The following is a 12,506-nucleotide window of genomic DNA, read 5'->3' on the forward strand; positions in this document are numbered from 1 at the left end:
CAGCCAATGGCAGACCCTCCAAGACTTTTATGACTCACGTGCACAGTGGTGGGAGATGGTGAAGGAACGGACAAGACTTTTTTTTAGAAAGACAGGCAGAGACAAAAAGAATAGATTTAAACGACGCATGATGGGGCTGCAAAAACGACTACAAAGGTATTTTAATCTTTTAAATGACGGGTTTGATTTTAATGAAGATATTAAAATGGTAAAAGATGAGATGTCAGTTTTATCCAAAATACAAAGCAAAGGTGTCATTTTAAGGAGCAGGGAGAGGGAAACAGAGGAAGGAGAAAAGTGTACTAGGTATTTTTTTAAAAAGATAATTTCACAGGGTGGGACAATTACTGTTTTAAAAAGTGGAGGGAGGGAAGCCCACAGCACAAAAGAGATTTTAAAAGAAACTGAAGAATTTTATGAACAATTATACAATACCAAAGAAGTACACAATGACGCGATAAAGGAAGTTTTAGAGTTTTTAGAAAAGAAATTAGACAAATGTGCTATTTTATCTCAAGATTTTAACATTTTAGAGATGGACAAAGCTCTTAAAAGTTTTAAACGAGGAAAGTCCCCAGGAATAGATGGACTTCCTCTAGAGTTTTACTCCACTTTTTGGGATATTTTAGCACACGACTTACTGACTGTTTTTAAGGAATTTGAGACTCTGGACAGACTTCCTGACAGTTTTAGAATAGGGATAGTTTCACTCTTGCTAAAAAAAGGTGACAAGACTGACTTAAAAAACTGGCGACCCATTACTCTTTTAAACTTTGATTGTAAGATTTTTAGCAAAATTTTATCCATGCGCATGTCGACTGTTTTAGAGGACGTAATTCACCTGGATCAAGCATGTGCTGTGCCCGGAAGGAAGATCACGGACAGCCTGGTACTGATCAGAGATGCTATCTGTTATGCGAGAGACAGAAATATTCGGCTAGTAGTCCTAAATTTAGATTTTGAAAAAGCATTTGACCGCATCTCGCACCAGTTCCTCTTTAAGGTACTGGAGAAAATGGGGTTTCCAGGGAGGTTTATAGCCTGGGTGGGACTGCTCTACAATGGTCTGGTTAGCAGGATTTTGGTTAACGGGCATTTGTCCAAAGCTGTAAATATCCACAGCGGTGTCCGTCAGGGGTGTCCTTTATCTCCCCTTCTGTATGTGGCCTGTATTGAGCCACTGGCACAAATCTTGAGAAGGGATAAATGGATTAAAGGACTGGACGTCCCAGGGACTGGTGGACTGACAGCAACCTGCGTTTTATATATGGACGACATAACCCTTTTAGCGACTGACCTTTTATCGGTACGAAGAGCATTGGACTTGACTGACTGGTACGGTCGGGCCTCGGGCGCCAAGCTCAATAGGAACAAGTCCGAGGCCCAGCTCTTCGGGCCGTGGGGGGACGTCGACACAGGTGGACTGGATCTGGTTTTTAAAGACAACGATTTGAAAGTTTTAGGTGTAAAATTTGACAGAGAGGGTGGAGGACGGGGAAACTGGACTGACATCTTAGGGAAAGTTAGGCAAAGACTGGGTTTTTGGGGACTAAGACAGATGACAATGGAAGGGAAGGTTTTAATTTTTAAAGCCATAATTTTACCACTGATTTTACTTGTCTGTTCTGTTTTTAGTCCCCCAAGAAGATTCCTGGCCAACCTGGAGAGGGCGGTATTTTATTTCCTGTGGGGGTCCAAGTGGGAACGACTGAAAAGGGAGGTCTTTAAAAAAAGAAAGGAAAATGGTGGGAAAGGCCTCCCTGACCCCCACTTGTTTTTAGGTAGCCGCTTTACCGCCCTCCACATCGGATACGCGCTGACCCCATCCAGAGAGAATAAGACAGCGGCCATGGCTCGTTTCTGGATGGGGTCCTACCTAAGAAGCCTAAAGATTTTACCTACTGATTTAAAAACCCCAGTGTCTTTTAACTTGCCAAAAGAGTATATTTTTATCAAGACATTTTTAAAGAAATACTTTTTAGAAACAGAAGATGTGACGATTTTAACTAACCATAAGTCTCTTATCTCTCTTGTGCAGGATCGAGAAAAGGTGAGCCCAGTTCCAGGCCTCACGCCAAGTGAGGCCAAAGAAGTTTGGAGGAACGTTGCCCACCCAGCTCTCCAGAACAGGCTTAAGGACTTGGCGTGGATGGTGGCTCATGAGATCCTCCCGGTCAGGGCGGTTATGCACTCCAGAGGCATGGCCAAAAATCCCACCTGCCCACGGTCCGGGTGTAAATCCCCGGAGACCGTCTACCATCTGCTCTGGGAGTGCGGTGCTGCGCGGGACCTGTGGGCCAGGGCCGGCCCCCTGTTTTTCCCGTGCCTGCCAGCGGGTGGGGCCCAGGTGGATTACAAGCTCGCCATCCTAGGGGTGGGTCAGGGCCTAAAAGCCCTAACAACACAAGAATTTGCATCGCTCTGGCTCACCCTTAACCTGATAAAGGATGCCATCTGGGTCACCAGAAACCTGCTGGTGGGGAAACGCGTGACGGTCCCCCTCCACGCGAGCGAGCAGAGGATAAGATCAGCGCTGCAGGGTGGGCCGCACGTCGTTATTCGGATGGGGGGGCCGAGGCCACACGAGAAGGTCCCGGCCACCACCGACCTTGGCCGCCCGTAGATGCACCCTCACCACTCTGGCTACGGGAACAGCGGGCCAGCGGGCCGGAGGAGAGGGGATCTCCGCTGGGCTCTGGAAGCGAGGAGCCTTGAGCCTGTTCTGGAGAACTGGAGTGAATGGACATGTTTTGTAGGGGCTCACCCTTGATCCTGTACAAGAGACGAAGTTTTAATTGTCACGTTTTAGTCTGTTTTATCATGAATATATTTATTGTTTTCATTCATTTTATTCCTCTTTTAACACCACACTGACATACAAGGACTTTTACACAACACATCAACTGATTTTAACAAAAAAGTGACTTGTGTTTTAATGGATGTAACCATGTATGTTTATTTTATTTTTTAAAGAAGAAAGAAATGTGTGGCATAAACATGAAAATGAATTGAAATCAATATGGAAAAAATGTAACAATAAAACTTTTCGAAAGAAAAAAAATCTGTTCTTATCAGTTTAATATCTGATACGTCCCCTATCCGGGGACTGCATATTAAATTGATTTTTGGCACATGGAGCCGGAACCGGGGCTTGCTCCGTCCACTCCACGCATCGATCTGGTATTGCAGTGCCTCCAGGAACGGTGTGCTTCCCCTTTTTGGGGACTGCGAATTGTTGTGACTAATAGAAGAACCAACAACACCACTGGAATTTTTTTTGTCAGAGAATACAGAAATACGCAGGAAGCGCATACAGAATGATGATGAGGTGACGCAACGATGACCGTGCCACAGAGAAAGCAGCAAGCTGCGGTCATATGAGCATAGGGAAAAAAGAAGAACAAAAGCGTCGGTTGCCGGCCGGCTGACTCATCACCGTCACAGCACGTTTTTTGATGTCCCTCTTATTTGAGAGTCTTTACCAACGAGCTGATGAGTCGAATCAGGGGTTTGTGTTGGATGGATTAGGGACACCTGATTCAAATCAAGGTCACGCACGCACGCACGCAGCAGTCAAGCAATGGAAGGTGCCCCGTCCTTCCTTTTCTTGGGGGAGGGGAAGGTCACCGTGTTTGAGGATGGCGAAGGGGGATAGGGCGCCTCTGCCTGGAGGCCAGGCAACTCATACTTACCTGGCAGGGGAGACACCATGATCAGGAAGGTGGTTCACCCAGGGCGAGGCTCGGCCATTGCACTCCGGTTGTGCTGACCCCTGCGAATTCCCCAAATGTGGGAATCTCGACTGCATAATTTATGGTAGTGGGGGACTGCGTTCGCGCTCTCCCCTGTACACACTGGTTAAAAGCAGATAGCGTGGAGGGAAAAAGCGTGCGGTTCTTGACGCTTGTGGCGCCGCCCACTGCCCCAAAGGGTGAAGTTGCACCAGTTTTGTTATGTTTCTGTCTCTTTCTGCTGTGTCAGCCAGTGACCCGGAGAGTTCAGAGAACTGAACTGCGTTTGTTTTCATCGAGGTTGTCGAAACCTGCGACCGGTTTGCCGAATGTGGTTTTTCCCACAAACTTTGATATTCAACGGACGAGTTGATTGACAGCAGTGGTCCCAAAGGCAAAGTTGTTCGGATGGAGGTTTTCTGTCGTATGGTACGACTGTCTCGTGCGCGTGCTGTGAAAAAGCACGCGACATACGTTCGCCTATAGCCGCTCTCATGTTGTTGCTTTTTCATTTTAAAGCGCCACTAGGTGGCCATTCACCGCGTCCTTTCTCGCCTGACCCCAGACTGAGCCCGTGCACGGGTGTACCGGCTTGGGTGAAATTGTCTCGTTCCGTCCAAGAGCTATAGCCGTTCTAGCAGACCCCGCCTCGCCCAGCCCGTAGGTTTCGGCCTGCCGCCGCCAAGCTGAATCGAAATTCCCACTTTTTTTCCGATCTGGACGGACAGTCAGACTCCAGAGAATCTTTCTGCACTGGTTTGGGCCAGATCGGGCAAAAGACCTAGGACTAGTGTGCAAAAGTAGGTTTTTCACAAAATCCCAAATACCCGAAAATTTCGCCAGCGCAACCTTCGAATCCGAGGCATGCGTCTCGCTCGGCTCGAGCCAAGGATTCCGATGATATAAGACACTTGGTTCTGCGGCGTGCGGTTTGGGAGCTACGAGCCATTTCGTGCCGGGCCCATCGGGGGGCCAGCCTTGGTGATGTTGTAGAGCGAGTGGCTAGTACCATCCCTCAAAGTTTCAGGTCTCTACGACGTAAGGCCTTTGCCAACCCTCCCCCCCCTCACCGCTTCCCAGATGGGCGTCGCCTTTGCCGGCTCCCCTGTCGCTGCGTCATTGTGTCATCGCTTCTCGGCCTTTTGGCTAAGATCAAGTGTAGTATCTGTTCTTATCAGTTTAATATCTGATACGTCCCCTATCCGGGGACTGCATATTAAATTGATTTTTGGCACATGGAGCCGGAACCGGGGCTTGCTCCGTCCACTCCACGCATCGACCTGGTATTCCAGTGCCTCCAGGAACGGTGTGCTTCCCCTTTTTGGGGACTGCGAATTGTTGTGACTAATAGAAGAACCAACAACACCACTGGAATTTTTTTTGTCAGAGAATACAGAAATACGCAGGAAGCGCATACAGAATGACGATGAGGTGACGCAACGATGACCGTGCCACAGAGAAAGCAGCAAGCTGCGGTCATATGAGCATAGGGAAAAAAGAAGAACAAAAGCGTCGGTTGCCGGCCGGCTGACTCATCACCGTCACAGCACGTTTTTTGATGTCCCTCTTATTTGAGAGTCTTTACCAACGAGCTGATGAGTCGAATCAGGGGTTTGTGTTGGATGGATTAGGGACACCTGATTCAAATCAAGGTCACGCACGCACGCACGCAGCAGTCAAGCAATGGAAGGTGCCCCGTCCTTCCTTTTCTTGGGGGAGGGGAAGGTCACCGTGTTTGAGGATGGCGAAGGGGGATAGGGCGCCTCTGCCTGGAGGCCAGGCAACTCATACTTACCTGGCAGGGGAAACACCATGATCAGGAAGGTGGTTCACCCAGGGCGAGGCTCGGCCATTGCACTCCGGTTGTGCTGACCCCTGCGAATTCCCCAAATGTGGGAATCTCGACTGCATAATTTATGGTAGTGGGGGACTGCGTTCGCGCTCTCCCCTGTACACACTGGTTAAAAGCAGATAGCGTGGAGGGAAAAAGCGTGCGGTTCTTGACGCTTGTGGCGCCGCCCACTGCCCCAAAGGGTGAAGTTGCACCAGTTTTGTTATGTTTCTGTCTCTTTCTGCTGTGTCAGCCAGTGACCCGGAGAGTTCAGAGAACTGAACTGCGTTTGTTTTCATCGAGGTTGTCGAAACCTGCGACCGGTTTGCCGAATGTGGTTTTTCCCACAAACTTTGATATTCAACGGACGAGTTGATTGACAGCAGTGGTCCCAAAGGCAAAGTTGTTCGGATGGAGGTTTTCTGTCGTATGGTACGACTGTCTCGTGCGCGTGCTGTGAAAAAGCACGCGACATACGTTCGCCTATAGCCGCTCTCATGTTGTTGCTTTTTCATTTTAAAGCGCCACTAGGTGGCCATTCACCGCGTCCTTTCTCGCCTGACCCCAGACTGAGCCCGTGCACGGGTGTACCGGCTTGGGTGAAATTGTCTCGTTCCGTCCAAGAGCTATAGCCGTTCTAGCAGACCCCGCCTCGCCCAGCCCGTAGGTTTCGGCCTGCCGCCGCCAAGCTGAATCGAAATTCCCACTTTTTTTCCGATCTGGACGGACAGTCAGACTCCAGAGAATCTTTCTGCACTGGTTTGGGCCAGATCGGGCAAAAGACCTAGGACTAGTGTGCAAAAGTAGGTTTTTCACAAAATCCCAAATACCCGAAAATTTCGCCAGCGCAACCTTCGAATCCGAGGCATGCGTCTCGCTCGGCTCGAGCCAAGGATTCCGATGATATAAGACACTTGGTTCTGCGGCGTGCGGTTTGGGAGCTACGAGCCATTTCGTGCCGGGCCCATCGGGGGGCCAGCCTTGGTGATGTTGTAGAGCGAGTGGCTAGTACCATCCCTCAAAGTTTCAGGTCTCTACGACGTAAGGCCTTTGCCAACCCTCCCCCCCTCACCGCTTCCCAGATGGGCGTCGCCTTTGCAGGCTCCCCTGCCGCTGCGTCATTGTGTCATCGCTTCTCGGCCTTTTGGCTAAGATCAAGTGTAGTATCTGTTCTCATCGCTTCTCGGCCTTTTGGCTAAGATCAAGTGTCTTGTCGAACGGTTGAGACTGCGATCGCCTCTTTAAGGTTTCCTGGCTCGAGAGCTTCTGGTGTCCCGAGCCGTACAACTTTTTAGAGGGAGAGTGACCCTGCTGGTTTTACAGGTTAGCAGTTTTAAGGTAAGACTTTTAGTCTTTTATCTATTTATTGTATTTATTGTTCTTTTACGTTTTTTTTTAGGCTGTCGGTGCCTCCACCATGTCGGCTGCTCGTGCCGGCATGCGGAGGCACCACAGCGTGCGATTTTTATTTAGAGAGGTGGAGGGTAAGCTCCTGGGGTTGTCTCGTTTAGACTTCTCCAGGAAGCTCATCCAAAAAACCCTCAATTTTAATGCCAGTGATTTAAATTGTTTAATGACTCTGCCCCTGAACAAAGGTTTCGATGTCAGTTTTAGATCTGCTTCCTTGTTGCAAGATTTCTGGCAACGATTTGAGCATTGCAAGACCCAGTTCTCCATGTTCAATGTTGAGAAACTTTCTGACAATTCTATTAAAACAGTGATTGTTAGAATGTTCAATGAAACAGTGAGTGGAGATGATGTTGCTGTATGGCTGGGTAGATTTTGCACGGTTCGAAGTCCACCAGTCAAGGTGCTTGACGAAGACGGCATCTGGAATTGCGCTTGGAGAGTTCCCATTAAACAGTGGGAAGATCCAAGTGGATTCCAGGGTCTGAGTCATTTACCCTCAATGATTGTGCTGGGAGAGAACCGCGGCTACATTCATTATCAGGGAATGCCCAAATTGTGCCGAAAATGTGGGAAAATGGGACACCTCGCTGAGGCATGCCAAGAAATTGTGTGTAGGAAGTGCAGAGAAATTGGTCACATTTTTGAGGAATGTACCAATGGCAGACGGTGTAATCTCTGTGGAGATGCTAACCATTTCTACAGAGATTGCCCTAAAAGTTTTGCCAACAAGTTGAAAGGGAACAAAATGGCCGCCCCACCAAAGGAACAATCAAAAGAACAAAGAGAGGAGGAGGCGGGCCCTGAGGTTTTGGCGGGAATTTCACATTCCCAGCCAGCCTCAGGGATTGGACAAGAAGAAAGAAGTGGGGCGGCCACAGGGGCGGAGTCAGAATTCGTTAATGAAAAGGGGGAGGAAGCCACTCCCCAACAAGAAAAAAGCAAAGACAAAATGGAGGAGGAGGAAGATGAAACGGCTTCCTCCCTCTACACCGTATCGGAGGTTAGTGGGGTGGATAGTGGGAGTGAAACCGAGTGTTCACTCCCAAATGCTCAAGTGCAGAAAAGGTCTGCGAGATCTCCTCTGCTTCAAACAGAGGAGAAAAGGCTGCGGGCATCGCATCGGCCAGATAGTTCCTCTTCGGAAGATCTGAACCGTATGTGGCCTGCAGACTCTCCAAATGAAGTCTCCTTTCTGCACTTTAAGCTAAGAACATCGTCACCAAAGGATCCACAAGAGGTTTCCTCTGTGGATTCTGAGGCGGCGAGCACTTGCCCTCCTGACCCCAGTTTATCTGGGGAAAAGGAAAGGCAGGTGCAACAAGAAGTAACATGATTTTAATGCAATTTCTGTAGTCTTTTTATCTGTTTTTATTTTCATCAATGCTTGTATTTTTAACCATACTGCTCATGGCCCTCACTATCTCTACAATCAATGTGAGAAGTGTGAGGTCTACTTTGCGAGCACAGAGTGTTTTATCATGTTTAAATAATTTTAAGTCAGACATCTATTTATTGCAAGAGTGTGCTCTGCCCTTTTTAACCAATTACAGAAAATGGGAAGAGCTGTGGACCAAAGGACCCTCCATCTGGAGTGGCTCCAATTTTAACAGAAATGACGGTGTGGCCATTTTAATAAAAAATCCCAACATCTTGGTGAAGGGCAGCACTGTGGTGAGGGATGGGCGGGCAATTTTAGTTAATCTGACTTTTTTAGGTAAGGATTTTAATGTTTTAAATTTGTATGGTTACACAAGTAAAAATGACAGATACAAGCTTTTAGAAGATTTGCAGCCCCACATGTTAGGTAGGGCTCCCCTAGTGGTAGCAGGGGATTTTAACTGTGTTTTAACAAAAAAAGATAGGAAAAGGGTAGGAGAAGATTTTAAGGTCGACAAGACATCGGTTTTATTAAATAAATTGGTCAAAGATTTTAAGTTAGTCGACTGTTTTAAAACAATGCATCAGAGAGAGGAGGGCTACACCTGGTTCAGTGGTGATGGCGCCAGAGCCTCTCGTATCGACTATATTTTTACAAGGGACTGCCCGCCAACCGATGCAACATTGACCCCCCTTTTCTTCACTGACCACATGATGGTCTCCTGCACCCTTTCACTACCCACGGGTGTGACAGTAGGGGGAGGGCTGTGGAAGCTGAACTGCTCCCTATTAAAAGATGAGGAAGTGGTTCGAGAGTATAGGGAGCAGTTCAGCCAATGGCAGACCCTCCAAGACTTTTTTGACTCACGAGCACAGTGGTGGGAGATGGTAAAACAAAGGACAGGACATTTTTTTAGAAAAATAGGAAAGGAGAAAAAGAATAAAGAAAAAAGACGCATGATGGGGCTGCAAAAAAGACTGCAGAGATATTTTAACCTTTTAAATAATGGATTGGATTTTAAGGAGGAAATAAAGGAAGTAAAGAAAGAAATGTCAGTTTTATCCGAAACTCAAAGTAAGGGAGTAATTTTAAGATGCAAAGAAAAAGAGATAGAAGAAGGAGAAAAGTGTACAAGATATTTTTTTAAAAAGACTATTTCACGGGGAGGCTCAATAACAATCTTAAAAACTTTTAGAGGGAGGGAGGCAAAAAATATGGAGGACATTTTAGGGGAAATAGAACTTTTTTATAGTGATTTATACAGCCCAAAGAATGTACACAATGGCATCTTAAATGAAGTTTTAGAATTTTTAGAAACAAAGATAAAGAGTCCAAATGTGCTTTTAGCCCAGGATTTTACTCTTTTAGAATTAAATAAATCTCTCAAAAGTTTTAAAAAAGGGAAGTCCCCAGGAATGGATGGACTTCCCTTGGAGTTTTATTTGACTTTCTGGGACATTTTAGCACATGACTTACTGACAGTTTTTAAAGAATTTGAGACTCTCGACAGACTTCCGGACAGCTTTAGAGTAGGGATAGTTTCGCTTTTATATAAAAAAGGAGACAGGACTGACTTGAAGAACTGGAGACCAATCACGCTTTTAAATTTTGATTGTAAACTTTTTAGTAAGATTTTAGCTACACGCATGTCAACTGTTTTAGAGGACGTAATCCACCTGGATCAAGCATGCGCTGTGCCCGGTAGGAAGATCACAGACAGCCTGGTACTGATTAGAGACGCCATCTGTTACGCGAGAGACAGAAACATTCGGCTAGTAGTCCTAAATTTAGATTTTGAAAAAGCTTTTGACCGCATCTCGCACCAGTTCCTTTTTAAGGTACTGGAAAAAATGGGGTTCCCAGGGAGGTTTATAGCTTGGGTGGGACTGCTATACAACAGTCTAGTCAGTAAATTTGCAGTTAATGGGCATTTATCCAAAGCTGTAAACATTCACAGCGGCGTCCGTCAGGGGTGTCCTTTATCTCCCCTACTGTATGTGGCCTGCATTGAGCCACTGGCACAAATCTTGAGAAGGGATAAATGGATTAAAGGACTGGACGTCCCAGGGACTGGTGGACTGACCGCAACCTGTGTTTTATATATGGACGACGTAACCCTTTTAGCGACTGACCTTTTATCAGTACGAAGAGCACTTGACTTGACTGACTGGTACGGTCGGGCCTCGGGCGCTAAGCTCAACAGGAGTAAGTCCGAGGCCCAGCTCTTCGGGCCGTGGGGAAACGTGGACACAGGCGGACTGGATTTGGATTTTAAAGGCAACGACCTGACAGTTTTAGGAGTAAAATTTGACAGAGAGGGTGGAGGACGGGGAAACTGGACTGACATCTTAGGGAAAGTTAGGCAAAGACTGGGGTTTTGGGGACTCAGACAACTGACAATTGAAGGCAAGGTTTTAGTTTTTAAAGCTGTAATTTTACCACTAATTTTACTTGTTTCTTCTGTTTTTAGTCCCCCAAGGCGATTCCTGGCCAACCTGGAGAGGGCGGTATTTTATTTCCTGTGGGGGTCCAAATGGGAACGAGTAAAAAGGGAGGTCTTTAAAAAAAGAAAGGAAAATGGCGGAAAAGGCCTCCCGGACCCCCACTTGTTTTTAGGTAGCCGCTTTACCGCCCTCCACATCGGATATGCGCTGACCCCATCCAGAGAGAATAAGACAGCGGCCATGGCTCGTTTCTGGATGGGGTCCTACCTAAGAAGCATAAAAATTTTATCAATCGACCTGAAAACCCCAGTGTCTTTTAATTTGCCAAAAGAGTACAGTTTTATAAAGAAATTTTTAAAAAAATTCCTTTTAGAGACAAATGATGCAAGCATTTTAACTAACCACAAATCCCTCATCTCTCTTGTGCAGGACCGGGAAGTGGTGAGTCCAGTTCCAGGCCTCACACTAAGTGAGGCCAAAGACGTTTGGAGGAACGCAGCCCACCCAGCTCTCCAGAACAGACACAAGGACTTATCGTGGATGGTGGCTCATGAGATCCTCCCGGTCAGGGCGGTTATGCACTCCAGAGGCATGGCCAAAAACTCCATCTGCCCACGGTCCGGGTGCAACCACCCGGAGACCGTCCACCATCTGCTCTGGGAGTGCGGTGCTGCGCGGGACCTGTGGGCCAGGGCCGGCCCCCTGTTTTTCCCGTGCCTGCCAGCGGGTGGGGCCCAGGTGGACTACAAGCTCGCCATCCTGGGGGTGGGTCAGGGCCTCAAAGCCCAAACATCGCAAGAATTTGCCTCGCTCTGGCTCACCCTCAACCTGATAAAGGATGCCATCTGGGTCACCAGAAACCTGCTGGTGGGGAAACGCGTGACGGTCCCCCTCCACGCGAGCGAGCAGAAGATAAGATCAACGCTGCAGGGTGGGCCGCACGTCGTCATTCGGACGGGGGGGCCGAGGCTGCACAAAGAGGTCCCGGCCACCACCGACCTTGGCCGCCCGTAGATGCACCCTCACCACTCTGGCTACGGGAACAGCGGGCCAGCGGGCCGGAGGAGAGGGGATTTCCGCTGGGCCTTTGAAGCGGGGAGTCCTGAACCTGTTCTGGAGACCTGGAGTGAATGGACATTCTTGATAGGGACTCACCCCCGGTCCTGCACAACAGAGATTTTTAAACAGAATGATTTTATTGTGTTTTAACTGGCTTGTATTTATTTGCTATTTATACTTTTATCCCTTTTTCTAACACCACACTGACTTGCATACATGGACTTTACACAACACACTACACTGACTGATTTTAACTAAGAATGCAAAACTGTTGGTTTTAATCTGTGTAAACATGTATGTTTAAAAAGAAAAGAAATGTGAGGTTTGAATGGAAAAAAAGAAATGTGTGACAATAAAACTTTTTTCGAAAGAAAAAAAAAAATCTGTTCTTATCAGTTTAATATCTGATACGTCCCCTATCCGGGGACTGCATATTAAATTGATTTTTGGCACATGGAGCCGGAACCGGGGCTTGCTCCGTCCACTCCACGCATCGACCTGGTATTGCAGTGCCTCCAGGAACGGTGTGCTTCCCCTTTTTGGGGACTGCGACTTGTTGTGACTAATAGAAGAACCAACAACACCACTGGAATTTTGTCAGAGAATACAGAAATACGCAGGAAGCGCATACAGAATGACGATGAGGTGACGCA

The 12,506-nt window shown here is 47.5% G+C and overlaps 3 non-coding genes and 3 pseudogenes across 3 annotated transcripts; all 6 read left to right on the top strand.

The window, feature by feature from the left end:
• The first annotated feature begins 3,038 nt into the window (after positions 1-3,038).
• LOC137080110 (U2 spliceosomal RNA) lies at positions 3,039-3,214 on the top strand (annotated as a pseudogene).
• Positions 3,215-3,684: 470 nt separating this feature from the next.
• On the top strand, positions 3,685-3,848 carry LOC137080484 (U1 spliceosomal RNA). Its single transcript, XR_010906335.1, has one exon. It is a non-coding gene; the product is annotated as a U1 spliceosomal RNA (small nuclear RNA).
• Positions 3,849-4,857: 1,009 nt separating this feature from the next.
• LOC137080024 (U2 spliceosomal RNA) lies at positions 4,858-5,048 on the top strand. The gene has a single exon (XR_010905946.1). It is a non-coding gene; the product is annotated as a U2 spliceosomal RNA (small nuclear RNA).
• Positions 5,049-5,518: 470 nt separating this feature from the next.
• On the top strand, positions 5,519-5,682 carry LOC137079711 (U1 spliceosomal RNA). The gene has a single exon (XR_010905655.1). It is a non-coding gene; the product is annotated as a U1 spliceosomal RNA (small nuclear RNA).
• A 1,008-nt stretch (positions 5,683-6,690) lies between these two features.
• Positions 6,691-6,854, top strand: LOC137080122 (U2 spliceosomal RNA; annotated as a pseudogene).
• A 5,353-nt stretch (positions 6,855-12,207) lies between these two features.
• Positions 12,208-12,388, top strand: LOC137080080 (U2 spliceosomal RNA; annotated as a pseudogene).
• Positions 12,389-12,506: the final 118 nt, after the last annotated feature.

Source organism: Pseudorasbora parva, chromosome 6, assembly GCF_024679245.1.
Source record: "Pseudorasbora parva isolate DD20220531a chromosome 6, ASM2467924v1, whole genome shotgun sequence".
In the NCBI taxonomy this organism is placed as follows: domain Eukaryota; kingdom Metazoa; phylum Chordata; class Actinopteri; order Cypriniformes; family Gobionidae; genus Pseudorasbora; species Pseudorasbora parva.